The sequence below is a fragment of the Ambystoma mexicanum genome, chromosome 12 (assembly GCF_040938575.1).
Source record: "Ambystoma mexicanum isolate Mex_15411 chromosome 12, UKY_AmexF1_1, whole genome shotgun sequence".
NCBI lineage: Eukaryota > Metazoa > Chordata > Amphibia > Caudata > Ambystomatidae > Ambystoma > Ambystoma mexicanum.
This window is the reverse complement of record NC_090936.1, coordinates 1,140,551,459-1,140,572,745: the sequence shown is the minus strand read 5'-3', so window position 1 is coordinate 1,140,572,745 and position 21,287 is coordinate 1,140,551,459. Positions and strand designations below refer to the sequence as shown.

General features: G+C 46.4%; 2 protein-coding genes across 3 annotated transcripts in view; one reads left to right on the top strand and one right to left on the bottom strand.

Moving 5' to 3' along the window:
• The window catches only part of MDM2 (MDM2 proto-oncogene), a 359,362-nt gene that overhangs the window by 149,836 nt on the left and 188,239 nt on the right, over positions 1–21,287 (top strand). The gene's annotated exons all lie outside the window — the stretch shown is intronic.
• Positions 1–21,287, bottom strand: part of SLC35E3 (solute carrier family 35 member E3) — an 87,403-nt gene that overhangs the window by 29,520 nt on the left and 36,596 nt on the right. The window lies entirely within an intron of this gene.

Here is a 21,287-nt window from a genome sequence, read left to right as displayed (position 1 = left end):
TGACAAAGTGTAAATGGGCAACACTGGACTAAAATACAAGACATTTCTCAGCATAGGGCAACTATTTCCGGAAGACATGTTAAAACGATTGCAAAATAACTATCAGCAAGGTACACTACAGTCTTGATTCACCAATGAGATAACAAAAACTCACTTAAAGAGCCCTGCTTAAAAGGTGATTTAAAGTCCATCGATCCCCATATCTACATCTCACGGTAGTATAAAGGCTCTTTGAAAAGAAACACTGGGTGAGGAAGATGTGGGTTATTTGAATTGGATACGAACATGGGGGTGGTGAAATGGCAAAGATGGAGTGGAAGAAAGATCTAAGATACTTACTTGAAAGCATTAGGTCTGTGACAATACAGACTTCATTTTCTCTAATATATATCAAATACAGTGGAATAAACAGGAATAAGCTGTACTGATGCAGTGCATCCCTTGAGAATGTTGTACATGTGACTGTTCAATTCGGAAAATACTGGGGCGATATCCAGGAGCAAAACATTTTTCCTGCGACTACTGAATCCAAAAATAATAATAATAATGCAGAGGAAGAAAGTAGACTGGAGCAAACAGGAAGAAAACTGTACATTGCATTTTCCTATGACTGCACATCACCCAATCATGGAGATCTGGGTTGGAGAAAGCATTGCACCAAGATGTGAATGAATTCCATGTAATGGCAATATGGACACTTCACCGAAGAGGTCAGGAGGACCTGCAAACCTACAATCCGTATAGTATTTGGCATACGTTAAGATAACATTTTCCCTAATTTAAACGTTCTATTAAACAAGATTTGCTAAGCCACAAAGACAAATGGTAGAAAGCTGCACCTGATAATCAGCTTACTTGTAGGCTGATATATGATTAGAAAAACACAGAATAAATGCAGCATACAGGATGAATACAGCACTTGTATCCCAGATCAGAAGGAGCCAAACAGAATTACAAAAAAAAGACAAAACAGTTAAAAATGTTCTCTGCAAATGTTCCCATAAATCTGTGATTAGTCATGCACCAGGTTAGTTTGATAGAGGGGAAGTTCATCCAAAATGATTGTAGTAGGCAACTTATTTTGAGAGCCAGTTTTATAAGCATTATCTGATCATCATTGCTGCTGCATGCCTTACACACAAATACCATGTCAAAAAAGGGTTCCCACAATATGCTCTTATGACGTAATCATGGGCACACATTAGAAAAGGAAAGGAGGCTTGCTGTGTTATATTTGAGCCAACTCTACAAAACACCCAAGCACTGGAGAGGTTGACAAATGAGGTTAAATTGGTGCATAGATTTCAGGGAAACAAAATGTGGTTGCAAGTCCAACCCCACAGGAAACCAGCTCCTTCTGGACGATCTTCCTTGTTCGAAGAAGTCCCTTTAATCAAGGAATAGAGGGCTTTTGGGTCTTTTCACACTATATTTAGCAGCGTTGTAGGATTTTTATCCAGATCCTTCTCTCACATTTTCAATTTAATTTTAATTTTTCAGTTGTGAGACAGGCATGGTATCAAGAGATGAGACAGACAAGAGTAACAGTTTCTTTAAACCTTTATTGACATTTTTGGGTTGGTGTAACGCCTATCTTGCCCTATAACAAAGGTGGGATTTTCCCAACCTAAATAAACTAAGGAAAGTTGGGTCCAAGTCCAAACCAAAAAGTGGTCTGTCAAAACCCATGCTTGCCCTCACGTCCAATACTAAACAGGGAGTAGGGATGTTCGAAGTGAACTAAACGGTGTCCAAAAATCAATCTGGAGCTACCTCTGGCTCCTTTCTCCATGTTCAGTATACAGTTCCATTATATGCTCATTTCAGCAAATTAGCCTAGTGATTCCTTCCCCCCACCCCCAGTCCAAAACACAACTTGTTTTTGATGTACAATGTTCTGTTAATTTCACAAAGTTCCACGAGAGCTCAGGATTCCCTTCCTCAAGCTCAATGCACTTGCTCACTATAGTCAATTGGTTCACAATACTAAACAGGAGCTCTGGGTTCCCTTCCCCAAGCTCAAAATCACTTCTCCTAAAGGTTCAATTGTTACAGAGTACAACAGGAGCTCAGGGGTCGCTGCCAAGCTCAAAAGCACTTCAAGTGCAGCGTTCTTGACTTCCTTTAACAATTGTTACAGGTTGGTTGGGGCTCCCTTGTCTTGGTGCAGTTGCCAGACCACACAGTCCACCCACTATAGGTCGTGCAACCAGTTGCCTTTGTTGTTTCTTAATTGGTTCCTTAACTAGACTCTTACTGGTTTATTATTTAGCTTCTCTCTTGCACAAGCATTTTGTCCAAATATTCACTGGTAGGAGACTTGCTTTTGTAAGAGGATTCAATTCAACACTACAGCTAAGTCAATGCCTAGTCTGGGATACTGAATGGAAACCCTTATTGATATATCTTTATGTCCAGTTCATGAGTTCTGGACGACTACCGCTATATAACACCCCTCTCTTAGAATCCCCCTGACCCCACTGAGCCAAGAAGTAGTTCTGTTTTGCAAGTTAAAAGGTTTATTTGAGAAATAAAACAAAATATAGATACCACGCTTTTATAATTAATAATCGATATTGCCCTTATAAATATGATGTTAATCAACAATGGGTAATCTGACAATAGCACACTTCTTTATAATCAATGAGGAGTTAGTATAGGATGGATCAAGTAGCAAAAATACTTTTATGATTTCAAGGGAAAAGCAATGAGGAATAAAATGCAGTACAGAAATACTGGAGATGATTTTAGCAAAAGAAAATATAATCACTTTTTCTCTGGCAATTCACCCCCCTCCCCTATGCAATGTAAGACATGGAAGTAGATGGAAAGAGGAGCACACAGTTCTCAGGAATGCAATCAAATACAATACGAAATTCAGTTCCCCCCCAGCAAGCTTACAGAAAACCGGTATGAGTTTTAAAACACAGGCCCAAGTGCTTTGAATGTGGTGGCAATGAAGTGAGAAATATGCTGAAAATGCTTTTAATTCCCTTTAGGAGGTTCAGGGTGAGTGAGAGATACTTGGGATGAGTTCAGGCTCACTTTAGCAATGATTCAGAGATGGTGATTAAGAGGCAAACAAATTTTCAGCAGGGAAAGAAATGACTGCTGATGGTTACACGTGGCTGGATTTTTAACCAAATCGCAGTAAAATTCGCGAGTGCGTGAATCGTGATTACGGCAAAAGTATAAGGAGTAGCAAGTCGGTTCTAGGTTCGTTGGAAAGCTGAGATGATAAATTTCGTTCCTATCCCAAACGGTTCCAGAGATACGGACGATTAAATAAAAGGTAGTTTTTCGGATTTAAAGTAAACCCAAAATGACAGGTGACAGCTTGCAGCTTCAGAATTGACAGGTGACAGTTGTGCAGCTTTACAAATGACAGATGACACGATTTCTAGGAGGCTGTTCTACTTAGGTTAAAATAGTTTGGATTAGATTATTTTAACTAAGAGATTGGTTCTGCACAGTTCTGCTAGGTACTCACAATATAAATTTGAAATATGCCTCGCCACGGATCTGGTCAGGTTTTGGACTGGACTCCGTTTCTGGTCTCGGCACTTCACAGTGATCTGGGTCAGCTCTCTGGTTCTGCTCACAGCAGTCTGGGTCACTCTGGATCTCTGGTCTGGTCTGTCCGGATACAGCCGTCTCTGCACGGCTCCTGGATCTCTGCACTGGTCCTGGCAAAAGTTCTTGGCAAGGGATTCAAGCAGCTCGCCCAGCTGGGAGTAGCTTGCAATGATTTGAGGCCTGCTGCAGAGAACTCAGCTTGTGGTTTTAGGCCTCCGATTTAGGTTCTAAAGTATAAGTTCTAGGTTCTGGAGTATGTAGCTGGAGTCAGTCTGGAACTGGTTGTAACGCTCACCTGATTCCCGCAGAGGCGCCGGTTTTGACTGGGTGAATGCCGTATCTTCAAAGGTGATGTGTAACACACGGTTGGCTCTTTGGGCTGGACCTCTGTGCACTGTATGTCTGACTCGAAGAGTAAGATGTCTGCAGATAAAAAATATGGGATTAATGAACTGAGGTTATTGGGTGCCTCTCTCCTCTTCCCTTTCTCTTCTCCTGTAGAACCCCAAAGGTTAACGCCCTCACCTTAGGTAAGTGAACGCCGAGCTCTCCATCTGCCTCGGGGCAGGGTGCCGTAACCAGTTTCTTCACTGGATAAGGGTGCAGGCCTCTTGACCTCAGAGGACTGCTGTCCGTCGTTAACTGCACGAACGGTAAGTTCTGGGCACTTCAAATGTCTTAAAAGTCTTTTGTAATGCTATCTCTTGTTTTGCAGGGTTCCGGCGATGGCGGATGGCGGGCTGATGAGAGTTGAGGATCGAACCCGCGTGAGGAATAAAAGCGCCTGGAAGCACGCAAGTAAGCGCTTGTAGCCTGCTTCACGATGCGCACTAACTGTCCCTTTTATCTTGCAGGTACAAGTTCGGAGCTTTAGAGAAGCTGAAGGGTGCTGGAATACCCACTGGATTCGGCGTGGGAAGGAGTAATGGCACGTGAGTAATAAAGTTGCCCAATGTCTTTAAACGCACCTTCTTTTGTCTTTCAGATGCGGGATGCAGCGCCGAAGGCCTCCGGAGCGTGCAAAGAGCTGGTAAGCTTTTGTCTTTCAGATGCCGGAATGCAGTGTGAAGACCTCCGGAGCATGCGAAGAGTAGGTAAGCCTTTGTCTTTCAGATGCCGGAATGCAGCGCGAGGCGTTGGTGACAGCCGATGGACCAGGTAAGAGATGCCCTGCCACTGAAGACCGTAGTGCTAACCTGTTCTTTCTTGGTCTTTACAGGTGCTGCTGAAGACTGGATTCCAGGATGGTAAGCCTTTGTTCCCTTAGGCCCAGGATCAGAAGCAGAAGACACGATGAGCGTTCTGCTGCAGAGAATGCAGAATAACGCAAAGCAAGATTCATCCATCGGGTGTGGTTTAAATAGCCTCCTGTAGTGCTTAGGTGTCTCCTTCCAAAGCCACGCCTAGGTAAGAAAAGAGTTCCTGCTTTCCAGAAGAGTTCCAGTGTTCTGAACCTAGGGAGTGGCTCCTGCCCCACCCAACAGGAAAAGTAGTCCCAAACAGAAGAGGATCAGGGGTTCAACTGGCAGGTAAGTAAGCAGCATGTTCTGCTGCAGGTAAGTCCACCCAAGCATTATGAGCCCGGCGCTTCCAGCGCTGGGACTGGGCATCTTTATGAGCCTGGTGCCACTGGCGCCAGGACAGGGTCCAAAAGGTCCCAATTGGGACTGGCTGGCACTCGGAACTGGGGTTATGGGTCTGCTTCCAAGGGAGTCGGGCAAGTCCTGATCTTTTGGAAGCAGAGATCATGACACTGGTATCTTCTGGATGTTGTGTGGTCCGGCAAAACGCTCCGCAGCAAATGGAATTGAATGTCTCTACCTGTCCCAGCAGTCTCTTTTTATGTGTTTTGAAAATGGGTGTGTGCCTGGGCCTAGCTAAGCCTGCCCATCTCTACTTGTCATTGGCCCAATTCTCCCCTCTCCCATGATTGGGGGAAGGAAATGTGAGTCAGAGTGATGCTGTAGGTGTTATGGGTCAGAGGATCCTCCCCTGATCAGTTTGCCCACAAATATATATTTGATTCAAATACATCCTTCCCAGATATACAATTTGTTGAAATTACATGTGCACATTATATATTCCTTATGGTCCATGCTTGTCCGCCTCTGATCTTCCTGGGGGCTTGCATTCAAAAATGACAACATTTTGCGCTTTTTAACTGGTTTTGCAATATCGGACATTTACCCAAATTTACACACATGTGCGCAAGGAGTATGGACATTAATTGATGAAGTGTCAGATTTTTAACATGCAGACATTTGGAGTGAGACTATTTTCCGCTAGCAACCCCCAGAATACACCACAGGGTCCTAACGCATCTCAAAATGTTCACAGAAAAATCACAAAAATAATGATATTACTTATATAATTCTGACAAGTCCGCACTTTGAGTTATCTATCTTTTTAAAATTATGCCCTGGTCAAAAAGGGGTGTGGCTTCCCACATCACAGGGTGAAATAACTGGTTTATCCACTTCCCCCAAGCTCTGCTGCTAGCAGAGGCACTGTCCCTCCCAGTTTCCCCTAAGAGGAAGCCACTTTACGGCCCCCCCCAATATAACATTTGCCTGAGTCCAGGACAGGCCTTTGTTCAACTCCCTGTAGTCCCCAGCTGCTCCACCCCTAATCTAATCAACAGGGCCATGTGACCTCAGGATGCAGCCAGGCCTGGCAGCCAGGCCTGGGAACACAGCTGTTGATCCAGTATCAACTCCTGTCGGGGGTAGTTGTCAGGCAGAATTCAGTTTCATTAAGCCAGGTTTCAGCTAAATGTCACTTTTTGTTCCCAGTTTTCTATATTCAAATCAAACTGACAATTTTTACATATACATTAAATAATTACTTCCTTCAAGTCATTTCAGAATATAGTTTTACATTGTATCCACCTCTTAGCAAGTCTTTCCTTGGTCTTGTTTTGTTTCATTTGTTCAGTTTTACACAAAAGTCTGGTGGTTTTAAAACGCTGGCTTTCTGATAGTGGCGAGTACTGGTAATGCAACCATTTTTGGGATTAAGAAAATGAATTCCCCACAAGAAGGTTCCATCTTTGGAGTGGTCTCGTGCCAACTGCGCAGTTCTCCTGTTCTGGCGTGAATGTGGGCGGCGATAGCTCATCCCCACATCCACCCAGTCTATTGATTTTGTTTGTTCTGGGATAGAATAATGGGCGGCGACAGCTCATCCCCACATCTACCCAGTCTATTGATTCAACATGGGTCAAAACCCATGACAAATCCCCCCGCCCAACTGCGCTTTGATTCAAGTCAAGGGGAAGTCGGGTGCAAAGGCGGTTTTGAGCCCTTGCGCTGGTATGTCCCCATTATCTTCTTCCAATCCTGTAGGTGGCACAGTTCAGCATCTTTTCCTCCCTCCAGTCGATCAATCAGTTATCCTTGCTGGTCCTGATGGGAGGATTGGGCGGTACCCTGTGCCCCTCGGGTCTCGGCTCCCGGTCGTCCTCCTTGGTCAGTCTCCAGGTTTTCTTTCTCCTAGGACGACAAAGGAAAAGCGGCAATACCTATTCGTTGACATTTTTCCACCACTATTAATGGTGTGGCAGACATATACATTTTATACTTTAACATACCTAACATTTTACTTTTGATATACAAGTTATCATTCAAAGACAGTGGCTTACAAGAGTATAATATTTTAGAGACTATATGTGGGATATTTTAGGGTTGGAACTGAATTAATCTGGAGCGGTCCCCTCTGGTATTGCAGAGGACTCCTCCGGTTGCTGCAGAGTGTGCCTGGGATGGCAACACTTTAGCTGATTTATATGTACCCACTTGTCTTCCCCCTCTGCCAAACCGCCTTTGGGGATGCGGATCTTGTAGGCCACAGGGGAGATCTTGTCTATAATTTCAAACGGTCCCTTCCATGTAGGCAAAAATTTTCTCTGTTTGGCCTGGTTTCTTTTGAAATTGTATAGATAGACCCGATCACCCACCTTATATTCCTTTCGGGTAGTTTTTAAATCATAGTGGGTCTTCATGCTCTCGGCTGATCTTTCTAGATTCCGCTGAGCATAGGCAAAAGCATGCTGAAGGTGTTTCCTTAAATTCTCCACATACTCATGAGTTGTGGAGGCATTTATCAACGTTTGCTCTTGGGTTCTGTAGAGTAAATGCTGGTGAAGCTCCATCTTGCGTCCAGTCATCAACTCAAATGGCGACATTTTGGTTGCAGATGGAGGGGTAGATCTGATGGCCATTAGGACCAGAGGTAATCGGATATCCCAACTTGGCCCAGAATCTGCCACAAACTTTAAGATGCTCACAATGGTTTGGTTATATCTCTCCACTGCTCCAGAAGAAGCTGGCCGGTAAACAATATGTAGCTTTCTTTTGACCCCCAGTATTTCCCACATCTTTGTCATTACTTCACTGGTGAAGTGGCTACCCCTGTCTGACTCAATCCTTTGAGGTAGACCAAAACGGGAAAAGATGTGGTTAATCATCAGGGCAGCTGCTGTTTCTGCCTTGCAGTTTGGGGCTGGGAGACATTCCACCCACTTGGTAAACAAGCATGTAACGGTCAACATGTACTTGTTTCCTCTAGACGAGCGAATCACAGGGCCTACAAAGTCGATTTGCAAATCTGACCATGGCAGTGCCATCCCCCTCTTTTGGAGAGGCGCACGGTGTGTGAGGGATGATGGCTGAAATTGTGCACACACAAGACACCCCTTCAAGTATTGGTCGAGGTCCTGCCCCATGTGTGGCCAGTATGCAACCTCTCAAGATTTCCAGTGTTGTGTGAAACCCCCTATGACCGGCGGTGGCCGCATCATGGGCGTGACTTAACATCAGGCTTCGGAATGAGGTAGAAACCACCCACTGATCATGGCCAGCTTGGGATTTCCTTACCAACAAACCGTCTTGGATTCGGAACATTTTTGGACATTTCATCAACACTCTTTAGGTCCTCTTTCCCAATGTAATCGGTATCCGTAAGGGGAAAGTTCTCAGGGTCCTCAAGGTGTTGGTAAAACTTACCAATAATTGGATCCCCCCTTCTGAGCTGTAATTAAATCAGCATTAGGGGTCTCCTTACTCCATTGTGCAGTTGAAAGATCATTGTGAGCACTTGTCTGGGACCTAGTGATAGCGGTGACCTGGATTCCCCCCAACAGGGACTCTATTTCGATTAGATCCCCTTGGATGGCCCCGGTTTTGGCCAGCTGATCAGCTAAGTCATTTCCAGTTTTGTCTGGTCCCTCTACTTTGGAATGACCCTTGATCTTCTTCCAGTAGATGGTCATCCCATTCGAGGTGACCAGATCATCAATGTTTTGGATTAACTTCCCATGTTTCAGGGGTTTGTTATTAGCGCATAACATGCCTCTGGTTTTCCAGTTGACCAGGTCGTCCACGGACCCGTTCCGTACATAATCCGAATCTGTGATTATGACCAGTTCGTGGAGTTGATGCTGGACAGCAGTGAGGATGGCCTGATGCACAGCCATCAATTCTGCCAACTGACTACTTCGGGGACCAATTTTGTATCCAGCGGAGGGTTCTGGAAACTCCTTCACCCATGCATTCCCTACGCCAGCCACCATTTCTTTCTCCCCGTCGTTGTCAACATGGTAAGAGCATCCATCCACATAGACAGTGGGCATTCCCTCACACGTGTCTTCTTCAAAGACTTTGTGTGGGGAATTAAGGTATGGCTCCATGTTGTCCTTGATTTTGAGACTTTCGTCCTCGAGACAGCTTTCTCCGGCACAATCATGCAAGTCAGCCAGACCTTGCGCGAGGGGACTCTTCTTGTTTTGGCCATATCTGACCTCCTGTTATTAACTTATAGGATACCAATCAAATGATCTATTTCTCACTCTTGATGTTGGCCGATGGGTAACACAATCAAAGTACAGCCTACCTTGTCTTCGGAGCTGCAGGAAGTGATGAAAGTTCACCTGCCGCACTCTCCTCGCGCTTGTAATTAAAGCTCTTGGAGACCACAGCAGGGAAACCCTCGAAAGGGAAAAAACCCTGGGCTGCTTGAGAGCGCCGGTCAATAGAAATTGGGGTGCGTGGCTAGAGAGCGTAGTTTGATCCCCAATGTCTAGCAGGTGTATTCTACTTCACGTGGAGGTAACTATAATATAAGGAGAGAATTACTAAGATGTTTTTGATGGAAAGGTATGTCAAAGGATATAGGAAATGAGGATACCTTTCCGGACTGTATTTCTGTTAGAACGGGAGAATAGACGGATGGGAAGTCCTGCTGTTTGAAACACGCTTGACTCCTTTGGGTAAAAGAATAAGGAAAAAGAGGTTTGCAAGAAGGGAGTAAGAAGTCTTACTCAGAATACCTATTGAGGAGTTTAGTTTACCTAAGTTGACGAGGACAAGGTTCGTGACTTGTGGAGAAGGGGTTATGGGAAATGTAGTCTGATACCACGAATCCTTGTTAGCAGAAAGGAACCCAACCTGAAAGGGTCGAGAATTACTAACAGCAAAAAGTAGCCTGATGGGAGTCAAGTATCTGACGAGGTACGCGACCTACTTGAAAAGAATCTTCCTTAACAACGGGGAACGCTGCTTGAAAGGGTTCCTGCGATAAGCTCGGGGCCGTGGGAGTACTCTCTGCGCTCGGAGGAAAAGAAAACCTGGAAATATAAAGGAGTTGAAAGGTAAGAAGCAGAGGAGTTGCGGAAAGGTAGGGAAGCAGGAGGAAAGTTCGGAACTATTCGATTACTCACGTAACGTAGCTACAGTAAGCAGTAGCAACGCACCCTCCTCCTGGCTTCTGCTTCAGATGTACCGTCTCCAGGAAAGAGGGAGGAGCCTCTTGTCCGCCATTCTGCAGGACTAGACTGTTACTTTCAGTTCGATGCGCCATTTTGGAAGAACTATACGTCAACTTGGGTTTAAAGCGATATGTTGACGAGATGTGACGCCAACGGTGCCAAACCGACCAAGTCCGCCGTCGATGCATAACAGTATGCCCCCTTCCAAGGGATGAACCCCCCGGTTTGCCCGGATGATTTCTGTAAAACAAGCGAACCAGGCGCGGGGCATGAACCGCTGAAGCGGGTTCCCAAGAGCGCTCAGCCACGGAATATCCCTTCCAGTCCACCAGGAATTGAAGAACCCCGCGATAGTAGCGGGCGTCACAAATACCCGACACCTCGAATTCAGGGGCAGAGTCTAGCAAAACAGGGGGAGGCATACCAGAGTGTTTAGGATGAAATTGACTCCTCACATCCAGTTTCAATTGAGACACATGAAAGGTAGGGTGAATGCGACTCCATGACAATGGTAACTGTAAACGATAAGCCGCTGCTCCCTTCTTTTCCAATACAGTGAATGGGCCATAAAATTTAGGCGACAATTTGGAAGGGACAAGTCTTCTGGGCAGGAACTTGCTTGCCAACCATACTTTGTCTCCGATATTTATAAGCGGTGCTGGAGTCCGGTGTCTGTCCGCTTGCCTCTTGCTTGCTTCTTGGGCAGCTTGTAGGGCTGTAACCGCTTTGGCGTGTCCCTGTCGGATTCCGTCAGCGAGTTTCTCCAAATTCGGAATAGGCAGGGATTGAGGTAGAGAAGCAGGAAATACTGACGGATGAAATCCATATGTACAATAGAAGGGGCTGGAACGGGTTGCGGAATGTTGTGCGTTGTTATACGCAAATTCTGCTAACGGTAGAAGTTCCTTCCAATTGTCTTGGGCCGACGATATGTAACATCTGAGGTAACCCTCTAGGGTCTGATTGAGACGCTCGGTTTGCCCATTGGTTTGTGGGTGGTAGCCCGAACTCAGGGCTCGTGAGATCCCTAAGGCGTTACACAGGTGGCGCCAATAGTTGGAGGTATATTGCGGACCACGGTCTGATATGATAGTATCAGGGAGTCCATGCAATGAAAAAATACGGTCCAGAAAAATTCGAGCCATCGTACTTGCTGGAGGTACGGAAGAGAGAGGAATAAAATGAGCCATCTTGGTCAGAGAGTCAACCGTGACCATAATCGTGTTACAACCCTCTGACAAAGGGAGATCCACTATAAAGTCAGTGGAGATTATTTGCCATGGCTTATTGGGGAGTGGCATTTGAGTCAATTCACCAATGGGGGGTTGACGTGATGACTTGGTTTGAAGACAGACCGGGCAGGAACTGATGTATAGTCGTACGTCCTGTTGCAGAGAAGGCCACCAGAAATGTCTCTGGATCAATTCCGTAGTGTTTACAAAACCCTGATGTCCAGCAACACGAGAATCATGACAGAGTCGTAAGACTTCTTTTTGCAGGATTTCCTCCGGAACAAACATCTTTTCATCTTTGAACAGCAATCCCTTGCTAAGTGTAAGACCATGTCGTGCGATAATCTCGGGGTTAGAAGGGAGCCAAATCTTGCTTCGGTCTTTCATCCTTTGCAAGAAGTTATGGAGGACTGAAATGAAAAGCGCCTTGGGAAACAAAGGTTCAGGTTGAAAAGCTGTCTTCACCCAGGGATCCCGTCGAGATAGTGCGTCCGCCCTTTGGTTGTTTCTTCCTGGAATGAAGGTGAAAACGATGCGAAAAGGAGAAAAGAAATGTGCCCCTCTCGCTTGTCTGCTGTTGCAGGTTTGCACGTATTGTAAGGTGCGGAGGTTTTGATGGTCCGTTCTCACCTCAACAGGATGTTGTGCTCCTAATAAGAGATGGCGCCATTCCTCAAAGGCACGTTTGATGGCCAAGAGTTCTTTCTCGAGGACTGTATAGTTCAGTTCCCCAGGGGTCAGAGTCTTGGAAAGATAGGCGATGGGTTTCTCATTGTTTCTATGGTCCGGTTGTAAAAGAATAGCGCCGATGGCGTGATGAGAAGCATCGGATTCCACAATGAAACGTCTCCTTTGATCAGGGACCGATAAGATAGGTGCAGCAGTAAACAATCCTTTCAGGTCTTGAAAAGACCTTTGTGTCTCAGAAGACCAATTGAAGGCAACTCCTTTTTTCAACAAATGAGTTAAAGGCATGGTAAGCTTAGAAAAATGGGGTATAAAGCGCCTGTAAAAATTTGCGAAACCTAGGAATCTCTGGATATCCTTTACCGATCTTGGTGAGGGCCATTCAATGATGGCTGACACTTTTGTTGGATCCATAGCAATACCCTGAGGGGATAGAATATAACCCAAGTAGGCGACAGTTGTTTGATGGAACTCACATTTCTCCAGTTTACATAATAGGTGATTTTGTTGCAATCGATGTAGGACTTCACGCACATGTCGTATATGTTCGGACCAGGAAGGAGAAAACACCAGTATATCGTCTAAGTAGACGATAACATAATGAAGAGAAATGTCTGAAAAGACATGATCCATAAACCTTTGGAAGACTGCGGGGGCATTTGCCAAGCCAAAGGGCATTACACAATATTGAAAATGTCCAAAGGGCGTTCGAAACGCTGTCTTCCATTCGTCTCCAGTACGTATGCGACTCAGATGATACGCACCCCGTAGATCGAGTTTAGTGTAGATTTGGGCTCCTCTGATCGCCTCCAAGATGTCTGGTATAAGCGGCATGGGGTACTTATCAGGTACTGTGATTTTGATTAGTCCTCTATATCGATACACGGACGAAGTTCCGTTGTGTTCTTCTTTGGAATGAAAAACAAAGACGCGGCCGCTGGGGAGGTTGATTCCGTGATCAAACCGTTTTGTAGATGGGTATGAAGGTACTCTTTTAAGGCTTCCTTCTCTTTGGCTGATAGGATATACATGCGACCAAAGGGCAAGGGACAGTCGGGAAGCAATTCGATAGCACAGTCGTCCCTTCGATGTGGTGGGAGAGATGAATATTCTGACTGAGAAAATACTGACTGGTACATCTGGTATTCTGGGGGTATTGAAAATACCTGATTAAGTATCTTGCTGGAAATGCTGTCATCTGGAGATCTTTTCGTTTCTTGACAGTGATGAACACAATGTTCTGAACCCAAAAAAAGCATACCCGCTGACCAGTTGATGTATGGGTTGTGTCTCCTCAACCAAGGTAGTCCGAGTATGATCGGATAATGTGCAGTGCGAATTATATCAAGGACCACTATCTCTTGGTGGGCAGATATGTGAAGACCAAGGGAACAAGTCTGTTCCTTAATAGGGCCAGATGTTAATGGACTACCATCTACACTTTCAACTGGGATTTCCACGTGTTTGGTTTCTCTGGGTATCCCATGATTTCTAGACCAAGAGTCATCTATAAAGTTACCTGCAGCGCCACTGTCTATCAATGCGGATACTCTCTCTAATCTAATGTTATTCCAAGACAAGGATACTTCAAGAACCACCATGGAATCATTGATGAAGTTGGGAGGATGAGACTCCTTCTTAAGTAGGGAACCGGTAACTGAAAGAAAGCCCTGCCCCGTCGTTCCCTTTACGGTCGGGCTTTGGCGTTTCCCGGCTTCCTTTGTGGAGCCACAGTACATTCTTTCACAGTATGGATGTTGGAACCACAGTACATACAAAGTCCCTGTGTCTTTCGCCTAACTCGTTCTTCTGCCGAAAGGGGGCCTCTGGTAGTCCCCAACTGCATAGGTTCTTCAGATGAAGTGCCTTTGTTTGAGGAAGTACCACCTTCTGTCAGCTGTCTAAAAGTACGTCCCTTCCTTCTCTCCTTATTCCGTTCTTGTAGACGAAAATCCAGTTGCATTACTAAGGAAATGAATTCGGCCATGTTGTGTGGTCTCGCTACTCTGGATACCTCGTCTTTAAGTTCCTCAGAAAGACCTCGCCTAAATATGGTGATCTGAGCATCGTCTGCCCAAGAGGTGTCTGCAGCCATTTGTTTAAATTTGGTCATGTATGTTAGGATATCTTGATTTCCTTGTTTTAAATCCAATAGCTTCTCTTGGGATACAATGGTAACTTCTTGTCTCCCGAACATACTTTTAACACTATTACAAAAGGCGGGATAAGAGTCGAGAATGGGATTGTTGTTGGTAACAAGAGGAGTGGCCCATGCCAAAGCGGCTCCCGTCATCTGGGCGATCATGTGACCTACTTTATCCCTGTCCGTAGGAAAAAACGCTGCTTTGAAAGTAAATTGGACTGTGCAGGATTCTAAGAATTCTCTCACCATATGTGGGTTTCCATCAAATCTGCCACAAGGCAAGGGACCCGGGGGAACCCCTGAACTCTGTCCTGACTGCCCTATAGTCTGACGTAAACTGAGGTTTTCTTGTTTAAGTTGTTGCATTTCCGCCGATAATGCTTGCATGGCAGAAACCAACTGTTGCACTTGTTGCTCCATAGTAGGGCTACGCTCGGTTGCGTTCTCCAACCGCCAACACTAGGTGATATCGGGCGTTGCTATCTGTTATTAACTTATAGGATACCAATCAAATGATCTATTTCTCACTCTTGATGTTGGCCGATGGGTAACACAATCAAAGTACAGCCTACCTTGTCTTCGGAGCTGCAGGAAGTGATGAAAGTTCACCTGCCACACTCTCCTCGCGCTTGTAATTAAAGCTCTTGGAGACCACAGCAGGGAAACCCTCAAAAGGGGAAAAAACCCTGGGCTGCTTGAGAGCGCTGGTCAATAGAAATTGGGGTGCGTGGCTAGAGAGCGTAGTTTGATCCCCAATGTCTAGCAGGTGTATTCTACTTCACGTGGAGGTAACTATAATATAAGGAGAGAATTACTAAGATGTTTTTGATGGAAAGGTATGTCAAAGGATATAGGAAATGAGGATACCTTTCCGGACTGTATTTCTGTTAGAACGGGAGAATAGACGGATGGGAAGTCCTGCTGTTTGAAACACGCTTGACTCCTTTGGGTAAAAGAATAAGGAAAAAGAGAGGTTTGCAAGAAGGGAGTAGGAAGTCTTACTCAGAATACCTATTGAGGAGTTTAGTTTACCTAAGTTGACGAGGACAAGGTTCGTGACTTGTGGAGAAGGGGTTATGGGAAATGTAGTCCGATACCACGAATCCTCGTTAGCAGAAAGGAACCCAACCTGAAAGGGTCGAGAATTACTAACAGCAAAAAGTAGCCTGATGGGAGTCAAGTATCTGACGAGGTACGCGACCTACTTGAAAAGAATCTTCCTTAGCAACGGGGAACGCTGCTTGAAAGGGTTCCTGCGATAAGCTCGGGGCCGTGGGAGTACTCTCTGCGCTCGGTGGGCGCGGAGGAAAAGAAAACCTGGAAATATAAAGGAGTTGAAAGGTAAGAAGCAGAGGAGTTGAGGAAAGGTAGGGAAGCAGGAGGAAAGTTCGGAACTATTCGATTACTCACGTAACGTAGCTACAGTAAGCAGTAGCAACGCACCCTCCTCCTGGCTTCTGCTTCAGATGTACCGTCTCCAGGAAAGAGGGAGGAGCCTCTTGTCCGCCATTCTGCAGGACTAGACTGTTACTTTCAGTTCGATGCGCCATTTTGGAAGAACTATACGTCAACTTGGGTTTAAAGCGATATGTTGACGAGATGTGACGCCAACGGTGCCAAACCGACCAAGTCCGCCGTCGATGCATAACACCTCCACAGGAAAGCCTTGCATTGACAGAATCCAGGAAGTAATTCGGGAATTACTCACATTTCCGGCCTGGATTCTGTCACTTTGGAGATATTGCAGAGGCTGGTGTGGAGTCTCCACTACGATGTGTTCCCCCTGGATAAACGAGCGGTAATTCTTCAATGCCCACACCGTTGCCAGGAGTGCCTTCTCACAATCGTTGAATTTTTCCGCCACCGAGGATAAAGTTTTGCTCGCATAGGAGATTACTTTATTGACCTTGTCATGCTTTTGGTATAATACTGCCGTCAAGCACGTATTAGAGAACCCCGTCTCCAGGAAGAACTCCTTGTTTCTGACAGGGTAAGCTAGGCAAGGCGCTTGTGAGAGGCTTCTTTTGAGTTGTCTTACCGCCTCGGATTGTTCTGAACCCCATTCCCACTTGACCCCCCCTTCAAGAGATGGAGAGGGATGAACAACTGCTCTCCAATTTGCTGAATATCAGCCAGGCTCTGAGCTGATTTCACATCTTTCTGGACTATAGGAGTGGGAGTTTCTGATTGTGGATTAGTAAAGAATTTCAGGGTGTTTCCTTCCAGTGTGGAATACCACCTTAAACTGGTAGGAAGGTTGATTTTCAGAAATAGAGAGGACCCCCCCCCCCCATCACCAGTCTGTTGTCCTACTGCTATTACTGTCACGTCTGGAATTTGGTTGTTCTGGAAGTGAAATTCTACTTGGTCAGATTTTTGTTCAACCATGTGGCAGGTGCCGTTTAAACTAACATGGTTGACACTCTGTTTTAATTTTATTGGTCGGCTAGTCTGGGTCCAGAGGACCTTGTTTACGCAATCTATTAGGGGTGACAACCTTCTCAGGAGGTCATTCCCTAGTAAACAAGGGGTGCCCTCTGGAGTCACTACTATGACCGGGTGTTTCACCTTGTGTCGCCCAATTTTAATATCCAAGTCTGCAGTACCCTCAACGGGAATTTCCTTCCCGTCAAAGTTCTGCAGTTGTCCAGGAAGAGAGGCGAGAGGAATTCAGTAATTCTCCCCCCTTCCTGCATTTAGTTCCTCAAAGGCCCTTTTGGACAGAAGGGTAGCTTGGGATCCAGTGTCCACCAGTGCCAAAATTGTACCCTGCCCCTGTACTTGTACCGGGGCATAGTATCTTCCCTCCTTCTCCTCAAGGGGGCACAGATAAAGCACATTTCTGGACAACTGGTAGGCTAACTTTCTGGTTTTGGACATTGCTAGAGAAGAGATTTGGGCAGAATTCTGTGGAGAGTCTTGGGAATCTGAAAGAAAAAGTTGGCAACTGGAGATCAGAGCCATTGTGGGTTCCCCTGGTTCCGGTTCTGGGCCGCCCCCCCCCCCTTTTTGGAGGCAGTCACCAGGATGGGTTTGAACCAGGGGATTTCGGTATTGTGGGTTCTGGGATGAGATGATGGGTGGCGGTAGCTCAGTCTCCATATCTCCCCAGCCTGGATTGGAATCCCTTGGGACCCATTTTTCTTTGGGAGGAGTTCCCCCATCTCTGAAGGAGAACCTCCTTTTCCCAGGATCTTCTGAGGATCCCTCTCCCTCAAATTGGAAGACCTATACCTCCTCCACAAAGTGGGTCTGTTTGGGTCCTTTGTTTCTCCCACCCCCCCTCTGCTCCTTGGGAGGCAGGCTTTCAGGGGCAGGAGATTTTGTTTCCAGTTCCTGGTTTTCCAGGGGCTGTTTACAAGGTGGGAAGGAAGCTTCCTCCAAGGCTTTACACCCCCCCTTCCCCTTGTGCCTCCTCCCTGGGAACCGGTGGGTTATCGGGGTGCTGCCCCGTCATTGTTCTGGAGCACCAGGTCCCGAGTTTGGGGCATTCTGCGGTGGCATGCTCATCTGAGGGTTCTGTTGAGCCCTCAGTATGTGACCCAGATCTCGTGCCATATTTTGGACCTGGCGCTCAAGTTGTGAAACCCGCTCAGGCTGATACGGGGCTTTATTTTCTCCCCTGGGCTGATCCCGGGAAGGGTAGCTATCCCTTCTCTGGTAGTACCCCTGGTTGGGAAGATTGGTACCCCTCCACCCTTGGCCTCCCCTCTCCCGGATTAGGTTGTCTGGGCTCAGGGAATTGGGGAAAGAAGGATGGATGATTTTGGGGCTGGAAATTGGGTGGATACCTGGGGAAAAAGTTCTGCCCAGGATTTGGAGAATTTCTGCCCTCCTGTGGGAAGTTGGGAGGGAAGTTCCCTGGGTTAGGTGCTTGGCCAGATCCCCCCCCCTTGGGCTGGAGGAGTCCACACATAACCCAGGATTGGTCGGTTTCCCTTATAGCGGTGACTTACATAGTCAGGGGAGCGGGGGACCCCATTTGTGGAACTACCTCCTCGACTCCCTGTCTGTGACTGGCCCGAGGGCCTTTTGGGCTGTGAATTATTTGGTGTAGGCAGGTTTTTAGGCCCCCCCCACCCCCCATCTCCAAATCTAAAACGGGGGCAACCTTTACCTCTGCCACCTTGGCAGCAGCAGGGGTGCTGTTGGTTTTGGGGTTTTTCGGCGCATTATTTTTATTTTCTATAGGCTTCTGCACCTCATAGATCCGGGTAGCCAGTTCAAAGACCCAGTCTAAAGATCTTTTCTCATGAAAATCTCTCACGAGCTGGGTCATTATATATTTAGGGAGAGCATGGAAAAATGTATTGACAAACTCTTTGCTGCCTGTGCGCACCCTTCTGGTGGTCTGCGCAAAAGCACGCTTTAATTCTTGCACAAACTCTTGTGGGGCCTGATCCTCACCACATTGCAAATGGTAGGCTGCCTTGCGAGCCTCTTGGGGATTTCTGTGCACAGAAAAATGTTTCAAGATGGCCGCCCTGTATGTGGACCACCTTGAATGATTTTGGTCCTCCAGCCCCGCAAAGAAACTGGAGTACTCTGGTGAGAAGGTCCACTTTACATATTGAATACAGCTTTGGCTGTCCTTCAAATGAAAAGTCTCCATCATTTGCTCAAACAGCTCCAAGTGCTCCCAAACAGAATACTTGGCGTTCTTATGATAATGCGTGATAACACTCCTTATTGCCTTTATTTGCTTCAATGGGTCCTTAAGCAAGGCCCTTTTTGCCTTATTGGCCTTTTTGGTTTGGGTAACCCTGGTCCATTCATCCTCTGACTCAGAGGCACTGCCCACAGAGATTCCTGTCTGATCTTCCAGGTTTTCCCGGATTCTGCGAGCCTGGGAATAGCTGGCAGCATGTGGGGACCTGGTCTCCTGTGTCCTGCGCGTTCAGAGGAGTCTTCAGATTCCTCCGTGCTGCCAGGATTTGATGGGTACCCCCCCTAGTGACTGAACTGGGCAGAAGTTTTCAGGATGCCCTTAATGGGCCTACTCTCCTGGGGTTCCCCACCAAATTGCACTGTGCTTGGGTGCCCATACCCGGATGCCCGCCCCTCCATTCCTGGGAGGTACTGGCCTATGAGCCCCATACTTCTAGTTGGATAGTAATCTGCCATCCCTGTGGCCCGGTGCTCATGTGCGCCAGGGCACATGGGGTTGGCAGAGTCCAGGGACTGAGAGATATGAAGGCCTCTGGTACTAGGGCTCCTGAGGTTATGCCCTCTCCCAGCGAACCTGGTCTCTATCCGCCCCTGCTCCCTGTTGCAATGCAAGAGCCTGCGCTTTCAGTTCCTCAGTTAAGGCCTTACTAGACTCTATCAGTCTCTCCTGCATCGCTACCTGTTGCTGGAGCCTATCATTGTGCTGACAGAGAGCCTCATTTTCTCTCTGTGCCTCCCGATTGGTCCTGGAGTACTGGGCCAGTCTCTGCTGCAGGAGGGTTACCTCCTGAGCTGTGTCCCTATTGGCCTGCTCCTTTCTTGCCAGAGCATCCTCCACCCTCCTGGTGTGCTCTAACAAGTTCTGGTGTTCTTTTTGGAGGTCACCCAGTCCCTGGAGGCCCAGGTGATTTTCTTCCATTTTCCTTTTTAAGTGGCAGACTTCCTGGCCTAAGGTATCCCTTTCCTGACTAAGAGTCTGCATCTGTGCCGCCAGGTCGTCCCTTTGCCTTTGGAAGGCACCAGCTTTCTGGTGTTCTTCATCAAACTCTGCCTGGGTATCCAGGTCTTTCAAAATCAATTTATTGCTTTCCTCTTTCTCGGTCTAGTTGGATTTGCAGGGCGGCTACCTGCTCTGTGCATGCCCTGTTGAAATTGATCTGTTGCTCCAGCTTTTTCTGGCTCTGCAGTAAGGAGTCCAGACTGTCTTGGTGCTCCTTCTGCAAAGCCAGAATTCTGGTATCCTGGTCCGTCTTTTCCTGTTGCAATCTATCCATGTCCTCTTTTATTTTAATGATATACTGCCTACTATCATTTTCTGACTCCTGGCTCCTCTGCAGCCTCTGCTCAGAAGAGACCAGGTCAGATTGGGCCTTTTCTAATGCCATCTGTTGCCTACTTGCCAGTTCTTGGCCTTCAGCACATTTGTCCTGCATGGCTCCCATATATAGATACAAATATGCCGCTATCCTAACCATCTTGTCGTGTTCATCTTTAACTTTAGGAGCCATGTATAATTCACTCAGGGCCACATGTAATGGACCCTGATCTCTCCATGTATCTGACTCTGTTTCAGTGACCTGTTGCGCGATTGCCTGCAGCTGGCCGTTTGGTCCTGATTAGTCTACTCACCTCTCACAAATAGCTTATGTAAGAAGTGCTCTCTGGCTATTTTATATCTACCAAGGTCGTCATTCTGGAATTTGAGTTCCTTCCTGACTTACAGAAGTTTGTATTTTATTTTTGCAAAACAGACCTTTCCCTTAGAGCGTCCTTTTGAGGAGTGCTTTACAGCGTAACACAGCGTGGTGATCCGACCGGATGTATGTATCTTGTCAGTTGGCACACTGTATTAATCTGCACAAGTGATAGATCTAATCCGGAATCCCAGACGAGCCCCCAATTTGTAAGAGGATTCAATTCAACACTATAGCTAAGTCCATGCCTAGTCTGGGATACTGAATGGAAACCCTTATTGATATATCTTTATGTCCAGTTCATGAGTTCTGGACGACTACCCCTATATAACACCCCTCTTAGAATCCCCCTGACCACACTGAGCCAAGAAGTAGTTCTGTTTTGCAAGTTTAAAAGGTTTATTTGAGAAATAAAACAAAATATAGATACCACGCTTTTATAATAAATTAATAATAGATATTGCCCTTATACATATAATGTTAATCAACAATGGGTAATCTGACAATAGCACACTTCTTTATAA